The sequence below is a fragment of the Protopterus annectens genome, chromosome 4.part0 (assembly GCF_019279795.1).
Source record: "Protopterus annectens isolate FY-2018-M chromosome 4.part0, PAN1.0, whole genome shotgun sequence".
In the NCBI taxonomy this organism is placed as follows: domain Eukaryota; kingdom Metazoa; phylum Chordata; order Ceratodontiformes; family Protopteridae; genus Protopterus; species Protopterus annectens.
Genome location: NC_056733.1, coordinates 1,972,053,952 through 1,972,067,907, shown reverse-complemented (window position 1 = coordinate 1,972,067,907; position 13,956 = coordinate 1,972,053,952).

Sequence of the window (13,956 nt, the reverse complement as noted above, 5' to 3'; positions counted from 1 at the left end):
GTGAAGAGTACTCGTGAGGTAATACAGAAAATATAAACTCACTTCACTACAAGTGACTCTGTTCAGAATTACACACACAGAAAGATAACATCAACTGAAAATACCTACATAACAACAAAAATGAAGTAAATGGCAACTTAATGAAGCAACAAGTAGTGAGTAAAGTATAAAAGATGCAATAGAAGTAAAGCATATTATACAGATAGGATTATAGACAAAATAAGAAGTGAATTAGATGTTGAGAAAGGTGAAATTAGAGGTTTAGAGATGTATGTAGCATAGGGAAGAAGCTATAATAACGCTGTTCCACAAGAGGAGCCCGCAGGCTATAGCATCTATAGACCTATCTGTCCGAACGTATCATCATAGACCCCACTATTAGGTAGAAAGGGAACTTACAGTCCTATACCCAAACCAGTTTCGCTTTGTAAAAGGAAGATACTGCCTTTTAAATCTAACTGACTTCTTTGAAAGATTCACAGAAGCATTGATGAGGGTAACTCCACACATAGAGCTTATCTTGATTTTGCTAAGGCCTTTCACACTATGCTCACTCTAGTATCACTGACAAATTGGGCAAACTCAGTATAAATCCTTAAGTAACCTGTTGGATTTCTAACTGGCTTAATGATAGAACCCACCCTATTAAAGATGACGGCACACGTCTTCCAAGAGACTTATCAGTGTTGTATCCTGAGACTTTGTTCTGGGACTGCTTCTGTCTGGTATTGACATCTGTGATGTCAAAACTGGCATTAAAGGCCTTTGGTTAACTAAGTTCACATATGATTGTAAGCTTTGTGCCATAATCTGTTTCTCCAAAGACACTGATATCCTCCAAGACAGCCAAAATTGGACTAATGTATGTTGTCAGGATCATGGTTTAAAGCTGAATGCCAAAAAATGTAGAAATGTAATGGTTGGAAAATAGGAGTTCTTGTACACCTACCACATAAATGACCCCCCCCCCAAAAAAAAAAAAACAAAGAGAGTGTCATTAGAGACCTGGGCACCTTTATGGATAATGAACTCTCCTCTGACCAACATACATTCACTGCTATTAGAAAAGCCTTCTGCCTCATCCAATTAATTACTAAAGGATTCTTGTCTTGGTTCCAAGACATTAACACTCCTCTCTACTCATCTTTCATCAGGCCCATACTAGAATGCACTACATTCTTTAGCATGCACCTGTCCAAACACCTTCCCCAATTTGAGAAATTGTAGCAGCTAATTCATTAAAAACATGTAAGGCAAGAGTTACTCAGAGCATCTAACAGCCCTGTCTCTCTTCACTGTCACCTGCAAACTCCTGTTTGGGGATCACTGTCTGGCCTATAAAGCTGTTAATGACCCAATCCTGCTTGATGTACTGCCCATCCCAAGACTGGAAGCAACCCAAATACAAGGTTGAAGGACCTAAATCTATATTATACCATAAATAAGGCCTGACATGACATATTCCCAAAGAAGTCTCCATCTCTGGAACAAGCTCACACTTTTTTGCAAAGGAAATTTACCCCAGGCCTAGTCTCCCCCATCCCTTATGGGCAGAAGGAGAATGTAGTTGGATATACTTGTGGGACTGCAGTGGTTAGACTTCAAATGGCTTCACTGTTCTGTTGCCCAGGAGCAGCATATGAACTTTCCAGTTCTACTGTTGATCTTGAAATGCAAATCATCATATGTCTTGATGCCAAGCTTTGATATCCATATATCTTTGAATCTTGCTGGTTGAGCTATTGCATAATGAGAACAGTCTCTCTCCGGCCATGTCCCAAAACTTTTGAGCAGTGTTTCACACAGAGACACTGATCATGGGCAAGTCCAAATCTAATCTTGGGCTGTACATGCGGCCTTTTTCATTGGATGAAGTGGGGGATGCAGTAGTACCCCCTAGACAATAAACCATCAAACTGTGCCTGTCAACCATTTCCTGATCCGTATACACATCTTTACTCCTCAAACACTCATTAGCACACCTTATACCCAATAACTTGTGCTTCCTTCTGTCTTAAACATTTGACAAATGTCTTGTATAATTAGGAATGTGGTGCTGGTCTAGTAACTAATTCACTGATGGCCCATTTATAATAATGGTCTATACTTCATTTGGCATGATGGTCCTCTATGAAGGTCCTGTTGATTAAAGCCTTGTAGCTTGCCTGCTTGCAGACTTTCTTCCTTGCTCTTTCTACCACTGGTAATGGACTAACAGTGCTGTCTTACTTAACTCTAGTGTTGCAACATCTTTATACAAAGTAAAAGCACTAGATACCTTTAATTGGTTTGAAACCTGTCCACAAAGTTCATTTCCCCCAAAGGTTTAAATGCATTGAGAGGTTTGGCTCGTCATGTTAAATGCACGTTGCCCCACTCACCCTTCTGCTCCCTGGCTGTCCCCCATTAGGTCCTCTGCTTGGGAAATGAGATCAGAAATACTTGGTAGTGAGTTAGCTGGCTCCATACATGTGCCTATGATTGTATTTTGACATGTTTTGCATATTTTTGTACCTAAAGAATCTTTATACTTTGCTCGAATTTCAAGTATTTGGAGGCTTTTTACATTGTCTTGCAATGTTATTCTTATGTGCTACCTATTGTACTTCTCTTAGTATCTTCTTCTGCTTTCATTTGCTTTCTGTATGCTGCACACATTTGCCTTTGTACTTCATTTTTTTTTTGCCAGCAGAATGTCTTGTAATTCCACTTACTTTTTTCTAAAGTACAACTATGCGGCAGTTTTACACTCCCCTGGTATTACATACTACTGATTCTAGCATGTCTTGTCTTCATTTGCAACCCCCACTATACTTTCATGTAGAATATCTGTCACTGCAGAAACACTAACTTTTTATCTTTTAAAATGGAGTAACTGATTTTTTGTTTTAGCATGCTTTGTTGTTCTGATTTAACACTAAATCACTTTATGTTCTCTGCTCAAACTGGGTCCATAGACTTCATGTCCTAGACTTGGTTACTTTTTTAAACATCTTTATTAAAGCATAATTTATACAATTACATAGGTACACATCATTTAATAGAAAAGAAACCACAGTGAGATGTTCATTATTTTCGGATAGTATACAGATATGCTGTCTTTTAAACAATTATCCTTCACGTCAACATTGCATAAATGGCTCAGTTCCTGCATGGAATTAAACCTTACTCTTCCTCCTGAACATTATTCTGCATGTATTGCTCCCACAAATTCCATTTATTTCTATGTAATTTGCTACTTCCCTTTTCTTAAGATAGCACCTCCAGTTTCTTTACCTCCTTAGATAGCACCTCCAGTTTCTTTACCTCCTTTAGAATATTCAATATTTTAATTACAGTTGGTTTAGATTTCAATTTTTATTTTCTAGTAATTGGCTTCTTAGCAACCAGTAACATTAAACTTAGTAAGGTCTTACTACGTTTAGATAATTCAGATCATATGTTGCAGCTCAAAAAATAATTTTCTTAGTTACAAGTATTTGCCCCCACCACAACATTTCTTACAAAGGGAATTTCTAAACTCCACTAACTTGTTACACTCCCCAAAAACGTTTCCAGTTATCTCTCTCTCTCGCTTTCCTATTACACCTCCAACATTTGCTGTTTGCGCGAAGAAAAATTCTCTGAATTCTGTTTGAAATAAAAAAATAGTGAGGCAGAAACTCCCAAAGCTTTCTGGACTTGCAAACTTGGGATCCATACCGATATCCTCCCATTATTCCTTTGTTAATTGCCTTTCCAGTCTCTCCTCCCAATCTTTTCTAACCTCTTCTGCATAAATTAAAGTTATCATGCAATATTTTACACGAGCTACAAGTTATGCATTTTTTAACCCAGCTTCTGTTCTAGACTCAGCTAGAAACTTTTACAACCTTTCCTTTTGCCTATATTCTATCAGTCCTTGGTAGGGAAGGCAGTCTGCAACCTGCAGTTCCAACTTCTGCTTGGCCTCATCCCACTCTGGTAGCTTTTCCTCCCTAGTTATTTGTTTGTTGGTTCATTTTCCAATTTTCTATAGTAAATTCCAGACCCCTCCTGTATATTTTCTATACTGCTGTTTGCAGTCATCCCTATTGGCAAAATATCATTTCTCCATTATTTTTTGCTACTTTGTGAATATAATATTCTGCATGGTTGCTGTTATTCTTCTTAAGGGACTCCATTCAAAATCCTAGTCTGTCCTAATTTTTCAAATCACCTCTGGTCCATCCTCATCCATTTACACTTTGATTTATAACCTTTAGTTTGTTTTATGTATATGAAGCTTAACTGTGTAGATCTGAAGTATCCCTTCAAATCAATTAGTCATACATTACCTTGTACCTTGTATCCATAGCGAAGAGCTTTGTTTGCAATTTTTAAATTAATGTTCCCTACTTACTGTTTTTTTGTAAAAAATTGTATTTACCATTGTCTATGTTCTGTTTCCTATATGTTTTTTATATCTGTAATTTACCCTTGGAGCTTTTCTCCCCGGGCCTCTACTGAAAATGGACATATATCCAGCTAGACTAGCCCGGTCAACAAATGTAAAATAAAAAATAAATAAATTGTTTTATGGGAAGGATCAACTTTCCTATGTAATTCTTCCCCTCCCAAATAAATTCCTTCAACTCTTTATTAAATAAAGCCAGCAACTTCTCCTTTGATTAACAAAAATATGCCTGACCTGTATATAACACTTAAGGGACTTTAAACATTTTCACTGTTAGTATCTTACTAACCATATCCATAGCGAAGAGCTTTGAGTTTCTTATCTTTTGTTTAGCCCTTTCCCACATATCCTTAGCTGCCATGACAGAATCTATTTTAATCTATACCCAGAAATACAGTGACAGATTAAGTGCACCTTGGGCTCTGGGTGGTTTCCAAACTATGCCTCAACCCCAAAAACACATACTTTTTTGACTATGCATAAGTCCACATTTTTTGGATTCACCTTCCCAATTGTTTTAAATGCATACTTGTTACCAGATTATGGTACACTATGTTTTCTATTTAATAAAGCAATATATGTGTGTTATTTTAAATTTGAGATGTCTTGAACACTTTTCAGCAATAAGTGAAACAAAATTTGCCAACCAATAATATTTGTACATTTTATAGCATTTCAGTCCCAAAAGACCCTTTGAACTGATGCCATTATAATGCACCACTGTCTGTTCCTCATCTGTTTCAGCCAGTTGATTATGTGCACCTCAAATGGCTATGATTAAAAAAGGCTAAAGTAAAATGTTTCACCTTGCTTTACAGAAATGACCTTTCAAAGCCAGAAAACTGATGATTTAACTTGATCATGTCACTTTTTACCATCCACAGACAGCTCCTACACTCAGCAATTATAGCCCCATTGTAGGCTGCATACACATCAGATATCTGACTGGGGTAAAAAGAAATAAATGATTTCGGGCACAGTAATTCAGGTTTAGTTTACACAGTTGTCTGACAGTAAAGTATTCCAAATTATATCACACAAATGCATAGAAGTCATGCAAAGGCAGAATATTTCAACTGCACTCCTACTTGTTTTGTATGGTGATAGCTACTATTTCTGAGCATGTTTAAAGCATTTATTTCATTTTTTTGCAAAACCATCATTTCTGTGTTTGCTTGCTTTTTCTACTAAAGTTCACCCATAGATTACCTTGCAGAAAGGTGAATTAGCCAGAGGCTTAGTTGTTGGGTAGTTGTTTATAGTTTAATCTGCATTTGAGAACTATTTTTGCTGTGTTTTTATGTTAAGAAATTCCAGGATCATTCATCTTGTGGCAGTAGGTGTTCACCTGGTCTCTATGAGTTGGGAAGCACTCCAGGGAGCTCAAAGTGTGTTTTTATTGGCTAGAGGGCATAGGAGTTAGTTTTTAAGTTTATTTTTTTCTCTGCTATAAATCAGGAGAGTTTGCAATGCCCTGTACTCTCTCTCTCTCTCACATGAAAGCATAGCACATACACGCACACACACACACACACACACACACACACACACACACACACACACACAAACATGCACACACATGCGCTCACAGAAAATATATTTCTTTTCCCTCTTTCATAGACAGAACAGACACACATACACACACACACGCACGCACGCAAGACCACTCATTGTCTCACACACACACACACTGCTATTTCCCCTCATGTCTGAATGAATTAGGTAAACAGAACTCCCTAGTAAAACTCACAGTAACGTAGGAAAAGTATAATATCACACTAGCTAGTAATCAAACCAGTAAACTGAATTGAGAGGTAGCAATACTAACCTGCATACCATTGTGTCCCACCATAAGCTAAAGCATCAAAAGTTAAGAGAAAATGTGGCTAGAAAAGAGATCTATGTTAAAATGCACTTCACTCATGCTGTGAAGTATGTTTCTCAAGGCTGTTCCTCTCAATTTCTTTTGCCAAGAATTCTTGACAAAACCAAAAATAATGGAGAGATAAAATCCAAAAAACCAAAGACAAAGATTTAAATATTACTCCTAATTCACTTACAATTAATTGAACAGGTTTTGCATCAGCATGCTCTTTCCAAATAATGATAAGTATGAAACTCTGATGTCTATCATTATCGACTGACTAGAGCACAAAAAGGGCAAAAATATGACCAAAATCTGGGATGTTCTATAAAAAAGGGTGGGGCAGGGGGACAACTGACAGGTATGCTTGCGGTCAGAGCAGGCTCAGTTACTGTACTAGACAAGGATGTAGCCAGGCATACACTTTACTCTAAAGAGTACATTTTTTTCTGAACCTGTTAGAAACATCAGGGCTTTATCATGCCTCTCTCAGCAATCTCTGCTTAACATACAAAGCTATGTAAAACCCAGAGCTGTTCAATATGCTCCACTTAAAGAAATCCCAAGCCCTCCAAGCTACACGCTCTAGGGACCTAAACCTTGTCACCACAATAAACAGAACATGCTGGAGGGATAGATTCCTGTCCCAGAGACTTCCCATACTCTGGAACAAACTACCTGTCTATATCAAACGAAGCTCCTCATTAGCACTCTTCAAGAAAAATCTTGATGATTGGATGGGAGATAGGAAATTCAGCCCGGGGATCACTTCTATGGCTCTGCTCGACAGGGACACAGGAAAATAATTTTCTTGGGTGGCAAAAGCCAGGGTAGCATTTGGCTCCGATAGCCTAGTACCTACCTATGAACCTATTAACCTATATTGTGATGTCTATAACCATCTAGATTAATGCTTCTAAAAACATGTATACAGCTTGCTTACAGAGAGGATTGCAAATCTAAAACAGCACCTCTAATAGTTATTGACTGAGCAGCTGAAAATGTTACACACATTAAGTCTGAGGTGGGGCGGGGCAACAGCTCAAGTGAATGACCAAATTTAAATGCCAGGTAGATTGGGGGGGGGGGTAGCAGTAAGCATCTGTGAGTACAAAATGGAATTTACATAGCTGCATCACTGGTACTAGATAGTGAAATAAAAAATGTCTGCACCCCCCCCCCCCAAGCAACATGCATTTCAAGTAGCAGTGCAATCCAATAATGGAGATTTTACAATTCTCCTTCAAACTTGGGAATATATATATATATATATATATATATATATATATATATATATATATATATATATATATATATAATATGTGTGTGTGTGTGTGTGTGTGTGTGTGTGTGTGTGTGCGTCTATATATAGTAAAAACTAAACTGAGATTACTGTAATATACAGTGTACAGGGAGGCTCCAACTTACTGCAGTCTCAAGCTTTGCTTGTATTTATTTCATGAGTTGTAGACTTCTAGGCCAACTCTACTTTGGGGATTGCAGAGATAACTGCAATGGAGAGAAGTGACAGGTTGAGTTGATAGTAATATAGAAGAAAATGTTCACAAGTGCAATCATTCTGACTAGCTTTTTGGTAGTTCATGTGGAAACTTGGAACTTGCTGCATTTTGATTTTCAACATTTTATGTAGAAACTTGCAAGATACTTACCACTGTGATTGGGAACTGCAGGTGTACTGATTTTACTCAGAACTTGTAACTGTTTTTGTGTTCATCCAGGAGAATGGAAACAGGAATGTCTTCAGGAACAGGGGATGACTTGAAAGTGGGTGGTAACATGTCGATGTTCACAGACAAATTTATGTTTGAATTTATTATCATTGTGTCTAGGATTGACATTTAGCAGTTTTATTAATTAAAAGAAAAAATAGGCATATATTTGTGCACTGTTTATTATGTGGAGCACATACTCTAACTAATTATGAATTAGGAACGCTGAGCATAACAAAAGATCTTAAAATAAATTTATTTAATTTGCTAGCTGTGGGGCACCCTGAGGTGTGGTCCCTGGGCATCCACCTGAATCGCCTCTGTTATAACCCATCATTCCTACCATATGTGCGCGTATTGCTGAACCAGTTCACATGTGGATACATAGTTTACCACTATACCCTTTATTTTGTCTTCATCAATTTTATATCCCCACAAGACTTAAAACTGTCTCAATATGTTCCATAATACTGAAATGTCCTTTTCTTAATTTTTCAAGTATAATATCAACTGAAAATAAAGTAATTTTTTTGATTACCATGTCTTTTATATCTGTAAATTTGTGAGTCCCTTATTTTCTTTGCCAGTAGCTCTAAATATAAAGAAAATACTAAAGGGGAAAGAGGATACCTCCTGCCTTATTCATCTATTCAAACACAACATGTAGGAGTGGAACATTCCCACCTTAAGTCTTGTCTCCAACCCTTCATATATCCTAATTAATCCTATTATTTTATCAGTGAATACAAATGCTACCATTGCCCTTCTCATAAAATCCAATCTGACTCTATCAAATGCTTTTCCTGCATCAAAATCCACTAAATGACACCAACAATAGCAGTATTTTCGTACATTCAGCTTTCCTTTGGATCATCATTGCTCCATTAATGTTCTCATACATTTGCCTCCCCTACACAAAACCACATTGATCCATGTCTATCCATTTTGGCAACACATTTGTCTCTCTCATAGCCAGTATAGACATAAACATTTTATAATCATGGTTTAAAATTCAGATGGGCCTATATGAAGTTGGATCTAAATAGTCTTTACTCTCTTTGGGTAATACAGCCACCACAGCTTTCTTCCAATATAATGGTGCTTCCTCTCTCCCCTTTTAAAATATCATTAAACAAAACCTTCTACACCTTTATCACTCTCTTCCCTTTGATTTTCCAAATTTCCACAGGAATGACATCTGTTTCTGGTGATTTCCCAGTTAATTGACTATGCATCACTGTTGCACTGGTTACTTTTGGTACTAAATCCAGTCTCTTTTTTACCCTGGTGTTTTGTGCCATATCTTTTGTTTTACTGATGTGCAAGGGCCTTGCTGCTGGAGAGATATACCTCACTACCTATATAGTTCATCTTATTCAAAAATGGAAACCTGTGAAAGTTAAGACTTGAACTCCTAAAAGGGGGGGGGGGTGTACAGCATTCAAATTTATTAAAGGCAGTAAAATAAGACATTTATTTGGCTTTTATTATGCCATGAAACAGCAAATTATCAAACATGATCACTGCTACTGTTGTCAAAGCATTCATGCACTTCACCTTATTGATTGGGATGCAAGGTGACATCAGAATAGCTAATCCAGGTATCCATCATATGATTAAGGCTGATATTTTTTAATGCAATGCTTTTTACTTTTATCTTTAGTTACTCCTTTTAAGAGAAGTCCCATTCCCTTGACATCTGATGAAAAGACTTCAGTAAAAACTCTGTTGGGCTAATAGAGATGTGATTAGTTTGAGTGTAATGGCATTTGATGATGAAAGCATTTTGTGGATATGTATGTGCAGTCTTCTATAAAAGAATATCAAGGAACCTACCAGATCCAGTAAGATACTGTTTGAACTGAATCAAATACATAGTGAGGGTGCAAATGAAACTGAGCCAAACCTGAACGTCTGCATATTTACTTATTTGTTTTAGTAATGGTGTACTCCACTGCTAAACAGAAATGGCCTTGCTGCTGAGATTTACATGGACTTGCTAACTACAAAGCCTTCTTTAACTATGTCAAGAATCTAAGTGGCAACTCGCAGACATGCTCTGAGCTAGTGCAAAATAGCACAAAATATACTGAACCTACTGATATTGCCAACATCCTGGCAGATAAATTCACTGCAAACTTCACCTCCCTCTCACCTTCAAAGGGGCCCACGACAATACCGGAAAAGTGTAGTGTCCCAGAAATCACAGAAGCATGGGTGAAAACAGCCCTTTCAAAAGCCAAAAACACAGCATCAATGGGGCCAGATGGTGTCCCAGGCTGCGTCTTGCACAAACTACAGAACAAACTAACCCCCCACCCAAACACGTTGTTCAACCTCAGCCTCTCCACAGGCTACATGCCCATAGAATGGCGCACAGCAACGGTTATTCCGCTCCACAAAGGAGGGGCCACAACTGACCCTGGTAACTATTGCCCCATAAGCCTGACTAGCCTAGTCTGCAAGGCTATGGAGTGCATCATCATGGAAATCATTAACAAAGACATTGGGAACCTCCAAACACTTGACCCGACCCAGTTCGGCTTTGTTAAGGGCAGATCATGCCTACTAAACCTGGTTGACTTCTTTGAGACAGTCACCAAGGCCAAAGATGAGGGAACGGTGGTTCACACAGCCTACCTTGATCTTGCCAAGGCATTCAACACCATTCCTCACTCGGGTATTATAGAAAAACTCACCAGCCTGAACATAAACCACTATGTCACAAGATGGTTTGCCAACTGGTTTACAGACAGAACTCACACGGTAAGAATAGCGGGCTCCAGGTCCGACTCTAAACCAGTCACAAGTGGTGTCCCGCAAGGCTCGGTTCTGGGACCCCTACTGTTAGGCATATATTTCTCAGAAGTACAGGCAAACACAGGAGGACTATGGCTAACCAAGTTCACCGATGACTGCAAACTGGGAGCCATTACTGACTCTCCGGCTGGCATGGACATCCTTCAAAAAGACCTTACTGAGTCAGACACCTGGTGTCAAAGTTATAGCTTCAAGCTAAATGCCAAAAAATGCATAGTCATCCCATTTGGGAAAAACAAAACACCCACGAATTACCACATAGGTGGCAGCCTCTAAATACAGAACAGGTAATAAGAGATCTGGGGACCCAGGTAGATAGTAATCTCTCCTTTGACAATCATATTGCCAAAATAGTTAGGAAATCTTTCTATGTGGCCCATCTAATTACTAAAGGGTTCGCATCTAGAAATAAAGAGGTTAGAGTGCCCCTCTACTCGTCACTCATCAGACCAATCATAGAGTACAATGCCCCATTTGGGATGTACATCACAAGACACTTCCAACAGCTGGAAAGACCACAAAAGCACCCCAGCAAGAGGATTACTGGCCTGAAACTTATGTCCTATGGAGCCCAACTGAAAAAACTCTGGCTGTACTCAGTGGCATATCGCTTACTCAGAGGTGATCTCTGCCTGACTTACAAAGCCATGTCCAACTCAGAATTGATGAACATGCTCCACCTAAAGAAATCCAAGTCATTGTGAGCCACGTGCTCTAGTGAGCTAAACCTCACCACAACAATAAATAGAACATGCTGGAGGGATAGATTCCTGTCACAGAGACTTCTCATGCTTTGGAACAAAATTCCTAACTACATTAGGCAGAGCCCCTCACTAACACTCTTCAAGAGAAGCCTTGAAGAGTGGATGGGTAACAAAAAATACACCCCTGGGATCACTTCATTGGCTCTGCTTGACAGAGGCTCAGTTAATTAATCAATGGGGCGGCGAAAGCCAACACACTCTGGCTAGGCTTAAAAATGCCCTCGGGCAGATAACCTAGTACCTACCTATGAACCTATGAACCTATATAATGCAACTCACACTATAAACTTAGTATATTTTACCTTATACTAAGTAACTATATCATTATGTTGCTAATTTATAGTACTGTAACAGATGAAAAGAAAATTTAGCAAAGCAGAATATTTTGTAAATACACAATTTCTATTTCATTTTTTCATTATAGTTTTTTAATTGTGTTGCTTATGCTCATCAGTTATAGTTATACTTTCTCCCTTACCTTTTAAATACTACACTTTGGAACATTTAAGATGAAATGCATATTTCTTCTAATGTTTATATATATATATATATATATATATATATATATATATATATATATATATATATATATATATACATGTATATATATCTATCTATCTATACATATATACACACACACACACACACACACACACACACACACACACACACACACACACACACACACACACACACAGACATGCACACATTTACATACACATAAAACACATGTACATACACATAAAACATTTTGAGCTAGCCTTTATTTGAATCCCCAGTGTTGTAGCCTTTGATTTGGTATCTCCTTGCAAGGTCTCACAGCTCTCATTACAAATCAGGCAGTACTCAGTGACAAGAGTCGAGGTGACTAAGAATCTTTGGCTTCAGCTGGCAGGAGCCTGACACACTGCCTTTGTTTTTAATAAACACAGCAGGGAGCAAAAGACGTGTGTTATTACAGCTCTTATCAGTTGTTAGATGTTTAGTCATCTCAGCTTTTGTTATGGGTTCTGTACAATGAAAAGAGTCCTCTCTTCACTGTATTTATAATAGTCCATAAACAATATGAGACATGCAAAGTAGCCACCTCCTCCCCAAAAATCTGTTAGCACTATGTGCATTAATCCGTAACCTGGACGCATTTGAATCTCGCTGAAAGACTTCAAGTCTCTGAAGGTAGCACACTGAATTTTGATTATTTGTGGAATTTAAGACAACCTGTTTGTCAAAGCACAGAAAAGAAAACACTAAAAGCTTAGCAGTTACATTGCTGTTTGTTAAACATTAATATAGAGATGAAATAGAATCCCATATAGAATGGCTTCCAGTTGTGTTTAAGGCTCATTAAATGATTAATTCAAATGTTACACCTGGAGTAAAAAATTCCTTGGTTTAAATTGCATGCAGGTGTAGTTATGCTTTTATTTCATCTTTCGCATTCTGTCTCTACCACATATTGATAAACCTTGTCAACTGAAATTTATTTATTTACTGATGTGAATGTTTATCTGGGAAATCTTACTTTTACTGCAGTCTTGTGGAGAAAAAATCCAAGTCAAGCATGTTTTAACATAGTTTTTTTTCTTTTGTCTTGCTCTTAATAGTTGCATGTATGTCGTTTGTGTAATTCATACTTGGAGAGTCATTGAAACCGGAGTCAGATTCCTTGTATGTGTGCATACTTGGCCAATAAATGTGATTCTGATTCTGATAATGATCATCATAATAGCCAATTGCATCATAATATGTTGGGCATTGTAAGTAAGAACAATGATGTAAAATGTAAAAAGTGACCACCGTGTTCTATACAGGATAATTATGCAGTAAGGTCAGAGCATTCAAGTCAATTCACTGACTTAGACAAACTTAAATAAATTTGTGTACGTTATAGATTGATTTAATCCTGTGAAATGGCTGAGCAGTTCAGCACAAACTAATTTCAAAAGTATGACATAAACTTTTATGCAGAAGGCTGTGAGTTCTATTCCCACAACAAGTAGATGGATTGCTGATACTGCGTTGCAGCATAAGGGGGGGGGGGTGCTGCACTCCTGAGTGTGCTGTCCTAAGGATGAGATGTCAAACCAAGTCCCCAACAGCCTGAGTTGGTGGTATACCTGTAAAAGATCACATGCGGCCTGTGGAAAAGAGTTGGGGAAGTTCCCCGGTGCTCTGACCAAATTTCCCCTAGATGTATAAATGCCACTGTATGCCTTCCCTGAAAAGGGGATACCAGCCTAGGAAGACTAATCAGGTCAACAAAGGATACATAAATAAATTAACTTTTTGCATGATATCAGAAATTACATCTTAAGTAAAATGATACTGATATTGCAATTAGAA